Source organism: Equus quagga, chromosome 2 (genome assembly GCF_021613505.1).
Source record: "Equus quagga isolate Etosha38 chromosome 2, UCLA_HA_Equagga_1.0, whole genome shotgun sequence".
Taxonomy (NCBI): domain Eukaryota; kingdom Metazoa; phylum Chordata; class Mammalia; order Perissodactyla; family Equidae; genus Equus; species Equus quagga.
Genome location: NC_060268.1, coordinates 126,344,106 through 126,350,560, shown reverse-complemented (window position 1 = coordinate 126,350,560; position 6,455 = coordinate 126,344,106).

Genomic DNA, 6,455 nt, shown 5'->3' with positions numbered 1-6,455 from the left:
GTGCCATCTCATTTTGATCTCCATGATTTCTGATGAAATCTACTGTCTTTCTAATTACTTTTTCCCCTGTGGAAAGGTGTTGCTTTTCTCTGGCTGCTCTCAAGATTTTTTTTCTTTGTCTTTAGCTTTCAGAAATGTAATAATGATGTGTCTGGATGTGGATATGTTTGAATTTATTCTGTTTTGTTTGCTCAGCTTCTTGAATCTCTAGGTTTATGTCTCTTGCCAAATCTGGGAAGTTTTCAGCCATTATTTCTTTGACTTCTTTTTCAGCTCTGCTCTTTCCTCTGGGTCATCTGGGACCTTGATGGCACAAATGTTAGATCTTTTATTATAGTCCCACAGGTCCTTGAGGCTATGTTAATTTTTTTGTTTTTCGTCTAATTTTTCTGTTTTTCAGACTGGGTAATTTCTATTGTTCTATCTTCCAGTTCACTGATTCTTTCCTCTTCCACCTCTATTATATTGTTGGGCCCCTCCATTGAAACTTTTATTTCAGTTATTGTATTTTGCAGTTCTAAAATTTTCATTTGCTTCTTTATGTCTTCCATTTCTTTGCTAAAGCTTTCTATATATATTTTTTCCCATTCAATTCAATTGTATTCCTAATTGCTTATTAAAGCATTTTTTCCAAGGCTGCTATAAAATCTTTGTTAGATAATTCTAACATCTCTATCATTTTGGTGTTGGTATCTATTGTGTTTTTCTAGAAAATTTTCCATATCATCAACATTTTCAAGTTTATCACATTGACCATATCTTTGTATCGTCTTGAGGAACTATGGTGACATTTTCTTTTTCATTCCTGATGTTAGACTGAATTTGTCCATTATCGTTCTCTTTTTTTTAATCAATCTTGCCAAGGGCTATTATTTTTATCCCCCAAAGAATCCATTTTCCTTTTTTTTTTTTTTTCCCCTAAAGATTGGCTTTGCCGCAACCAGAAGGATCCACAACTAAAATATGCAACTATGTAGTGGGGGGATTTGGGGAGAAAAAGCAGAAAAAAAAAGAAAAAGAAGAAGATTGGCAACAGTTGTTAGCTCAGGTGCCAATCTTTAAAAAAGTACAACATTGGCCTTAAGCTAACATCTGTTGCCAATCTTCCTTTTTCTTCCTTCTCCCCAAAGCCCCCCAGTACATAGTTGTATATTCTAGTTGTAGGTCCTTCTAGTTCTGATACATGGGACATCACCTCAGCATGGCTTTATGAACAGTGCTAGGTTCACGCCCAGGATCAGAACCAGCAAAACCCTGGGCTGCTGAAGTGGATTGTGCTAACCTAACCACTTGGCCACAGGGCTGGCCCCAGTTTTTTGGTCTTCTTATTTCCTTTCTTCCACTTTCTTTGGGTGTAGTTTGCTGTTCTTTAATTTCTTGAAATGGATACTTGAGTAATTGACTTTCAATTGCCTTCTTTTCAAATATATTATACATATAAGGCTATAATCACTGCATCTCACAAGTTTTGCAAGTTTGTTGAAGATAAATGCTATCTTACTATAGCTTTAATTTGCATTTCTTTAAAGAGTGAGCATCTTTTCATACGTTTAGGTGATATTCATATATATTTTTTGTGATCTCTATTCATATCTTTTGCCTATTTTTCTGTTGGTTTGTTAGTCCTTCTTATATGGATATTTGGATTTATATATTAGATTATCCCTTGGTAATATGAGTAATAAAAAATTTTTTTCTAGTTCATTGTTTTTGTTTTGACTTTGCCTGTGCTGTGAACTCAGGCTTTAAATTCTTCTTCCACTGAACTGCTACTCTGCTGAACACTTGCTCACCTGCCTTTGGAGTTCAGAGAGAGTAGCTCTTTTTGAACCACTCTGCTTGTTGGGCTTTCATTTAACCACACAAACATTTTCACAGAACAGAGACCAGAAGCACAGGCTCTGGAGACACTCAGACCTGCCATTCTCTAGCTATGTGAACTTAGATAAGTTTGCTAACTTCTAGGCCTCAGTTTCCTCATCTGTAAAATAGGGATAATAATTCTGCCCACCTTATGGGGCTGTTTGATGATTAAATAACATAATGCATATATAATCACCCAGCACAGTGCCTGATGCTTAGTGAAGGCTTGATGCGTGGTATTTTTTTTAGTTTTTTATTGTTTACCAAAATGAAGTGAACATGTCATGAATGGCTGCTGTATTTTCCTGATGCTATTCCCCATTATTGTATAGGAGAAAACCCTGCGATCACATGGCCATTGGCTCACCTGCTTTGTCTTTTCTGCTTTGTACATGGAGTTCTGGGTTGTGGCCAGTACTCTTGGGTGCTTTGTTGAGGGTTGGCTGCTCTGAGAGTTTGTGTCTCTGCCAGGCTGTTGGAGTACACCTATCATGGCATTTCCTGTGCCTCCATTGTCCCAAATTCTGTGTGACTAGCTTTCTGATGGTTTTTCAGAGAAGAGGGGAAGAAAGAAAGGGGCACGACTAAGGACTCTACATGGCTCACCCACCTGTCTTCCCTGGGAAGATCAAAGTTACCTGGTTACTATCATTTGATTCACAGCTCTGGAGCTGACAGGTATAGACTGCTTTAAGCCAGCACCCAGGAAGATCATCCAACTGGAAAAGCAGTCATCAGAGAACAGAGAAGCCTGAGCTCTTCAAAGAAGTCTAAGGTCATGGAACCAAACAAGCTTCCTATATTCACACCTTTTCAATTCAAATATCTCTTCTCTGACCTGCACCACAAGTTCTCCCTTCACACTCGCTTTTCATATCCGATAATTCTGAAAATGACATGTATCTCTCCTGTAAGCCTTTAAGTTCCAAGAGATAAGAGGCTGCATCTGTCTTGTTCGTCAGCACGTATGGGGCCTTGCTTTGCATGGTGGTTGCATGCGCGTGCTTTTTTCGTGCTAATTCATTGAGCTCTTGGTGCAATGCCAGTGCCCAGTAAATATTCATTGAATGCATGAATGAATCACAGAGTCTTCGGTAGTTATCCAGGCCATTCACCCACTACATTCCTGAATCCTTGCCTTAAAATTCCTACCAAGTGTCTGCTAGTATTTGCCAACAAAACAGCTCTAGTGACAAGGAGCTCTCTACTGCCCAAGGCTGCCTGTTTATTTTTTGTGTAGTTCTGTTGGCTAGAAAGTTCTTCTTAATATGGAGCTGAAATATATCTCCTTGAGGCTTCCAGTCAGTTTCTTGTTCTATTCTTATGATCACATAAATCAAGCCTACGCCCTCTTTGTGACGACAACCTTTTAGACATTTGAAGCTAGTTCTCACACCCACCTCTTCTCCAAGCTAATCACAAAATCATTGATGAGACGCATATTTGTTGAGTACCTACGAAAGGAATAGGCTAGAGAACACAAAGATGAAAAGATATAATACCTGTCCCGAGGTCTCCAGTCTTGGGGAGCCAGAGAAATTTAAGAGAGAATGTGATAAGTGCTAGGGATGGTGGAGACACAGGGGAAAGAGAGCCCAAGCCCACTCAAGGAGACCCTTGAGGAAGGCTCCACAGAGGAGTGGGCTATAGAATATGCTCCAAGCAGGCCAGGGAGGAGAGGATGTTCCAAGAGGAAGGGAGAGCATACGCAAAAATCTGGCAATATAAGAGTCCATGGCATGGAAAGAGAACTTTAAGAAGTTCATATGGCTAGGAAGACCAGAAGTCCCAGCTTGCTCAGAACAGTCCAGTTTGTGCCTGTTGTCCCAGAAAACGTTTAGTATGTCCTCAGTCTCAAAAGTGGCCTAGATTGGATAATAAATTATATGGTCATTCTAAGTATGCCTGGGACATACAGTCTAAGGGTGAAATGGAAATGGGGGAAATGAAGGCAGAGGGAGGCAGACGCTGATCACAGGGGCCTTGTGGGCCAAGTTTAAAAAAACATTCAGTTAACTGAATTTTGTATGGTGTCTTCCCTTTGAAGTCATCTTCTCCATGTATAATCTAACTCATAGATAGATAAGTACATCTATTGAAGATGATGGTTGCTACGGGTTACCGTTTATGGAAGACTTACCAGGTAAGCACTTCCCGCATAGCCTGGGGTGCGGTGAGCTGCCCCTCTGCTGACCCTGGTTCAGGAATGTCCTGTAACTGCTCGTCTACCATTGGGTCTTGATTTTGACTTGTTTTCATGATTGTAAGATTGTGTCCTGAGTCAACATTAGGCAATCCCCTCAGGGCCTTCTGTTTCCAACTAGAAACTTTGTAAGGCTTTCCTGGAGGGGGATAGCTAGGGTCAGGAGTAGGCTTATTATCTACAAGCAATTTGTTTTAAAGGACTGGCATGATTTGTATATTGGAGGGACTTGAAGAATATTCGAATGAATGAGTTTATTTGGCTCTAAGATGATGCAATAACCAAGTAATGTGGAGTTAGATATTTGAACAGGCAGCCAGGGGAAATGGTTTAAATGTAAGAAATACTTGAATTACATGGAAAGTGGATAGTAAGAATGGGCATTTGAGATTTTATTTATTTATTTTTTTCCTTTTTCTCCCAAAGCCCCCTGGTACATAGTTGTGTATATTTTTTTAGTTGTGGGTCCTTTTAGTTGTGGCATATGGCAGGCGGTCTCAGCATGGCTCGATGAGCGGTGCCATGTCTGCGCCCAGGATTCGAACTGGCAAAACCCTGGGCCATTGAAGTGGAATGTGCGAACTTAACCACTCGGCCACGGGGCCGGCCCCAAGAATGGGCATTTGAAATATGTCTGAGTGAATGATTTCGTCTGTAGTGCCCCCTGCGACATCTGTCCCTCAGTGGCAAGTGTTGGTTTGTATCCCAGACTGAATGTAGCCGTCCGCTAGAGCAGTTCTGCAACGGCTAGCTTCAGGCTGCTTTTGCCCACCAGGAAGCCAGGTGATAGTGGACCTCAGGGCTTCTAGAGGCTCCCCCATCCCAACCACACTTGGACGCCGCGAGGAAATATGAGTCTACTAGGAACGGTCATGTCAACCCACCCTTCTCATTTGTCCTTTGTCAACCTATTAATGTTTGGGGCTAGTTTGTGGATCTAGGTATATAAATTTGCCAGGGCTGCTGAAACAAGGTACCACAAACCGCGTAGGTTGAACAACAAAAATTTATTGTCTCACAGTTCTGGAGACTAGAAGTCTGAAATGAAGGTGTCGACAGGACTGGTTCCCAGCTAGAAACTTTGTAAGGCTTCCCAGGAGGAGGCTAGCTGGGGTCAGGAGTAGATCCATTAGCTATAAACAACTTGCTTTAAAGGACTGGCATGATCTGCGTATTGGAGGGACTTGTAAGGAGCCCTTCTGAGAGCTGTGAGGGAGAATCTGTTCCACGCCTCTCCCCGAGACTGGTGGTTTCCTGGCAATATTTGTTGTTCTTTGGCTTTTAAAAGTATCACCTGATCTTTGCCTTCATCTTCACCTGGCATTCTCCCTATGCACGTCTGTGTCCAAATTTTGTCTTTTTATAAGGACACAGTTAAATTGGATTAGGGACCTACCGTACTCCAGAATGGCCTCATCTTAACTAATTACATCTTTAGTGACCCCATTTCCAAACAAAGTCACATTCTGATACTAGGGGTTAGCACTTCAACATAGGACTTATTGGAGGACACAATTCCACCCCTAAGACTGGGGTAGACAGAAACAGCGACAGCATAGATGCATTACTATTGATTACGACTGCAACCAACTCTATTTTTTGGGAAACCATCAACTCAGAAAGAATCCCATGGCTAGGGGAGACATACCTCGATCCTGCTGTAACAAGTCAAAGGTATAGCCCGTAGATGTGGGTCAGTTTGCCTTGAGCTTTGCATGTGACTTCTCCCCAGAGGCTCCTTACTTGAGGGTACACCCGGGACCCTGCTCACCAGGGTACAGAGTAGCCTGTGGCTCTGGAAACCTTGTTTTAATCGGTTACCTGATTTTCCAAGAGTTCATCTTCAATCTTATGCCATTATTCTACCCTAGAACCAACTATCTTCGTTCTCTCTGAGATGAATGCAAAAACCTTGTAACCAGTCTGCCCATTTGGTTCTTCTCCAGCCGTTCTCCACACTGTGCAGAGGGATTATTTTAAAACACAAATGTGATACAGTCAGCAACTTGATGGAAACAACCTCAATGGCTGCTTGCTGCTCTCTGGATAAAGATCAACATGCTGTGTCCTACAAGGCCCTGAGGTCTCCAACAGGAGGCTTACCATCTTCATCTAGTCCTCAGTTGCATTTTTTAAAAAATAAAATTGAACTGGCAATGCTCTGTTTCTTGATCTGGGTGCTGAACACTGGTACTTACCCTGTGAATATTCATCAAGCTCTACTGTTTGATTTGTGGGCTTGTCTGTATGTACGGTATATTTCAATTAAAAAACGAAACCTCAAAACAATTGAATGAGTTGCTTAAAGTTCTGGGAGTTCCTTGGTCATATTCCCCTTTGTGACCTTTTAGATCTCTTGATAATCACCATACAAGTAGAGATTTTTGCT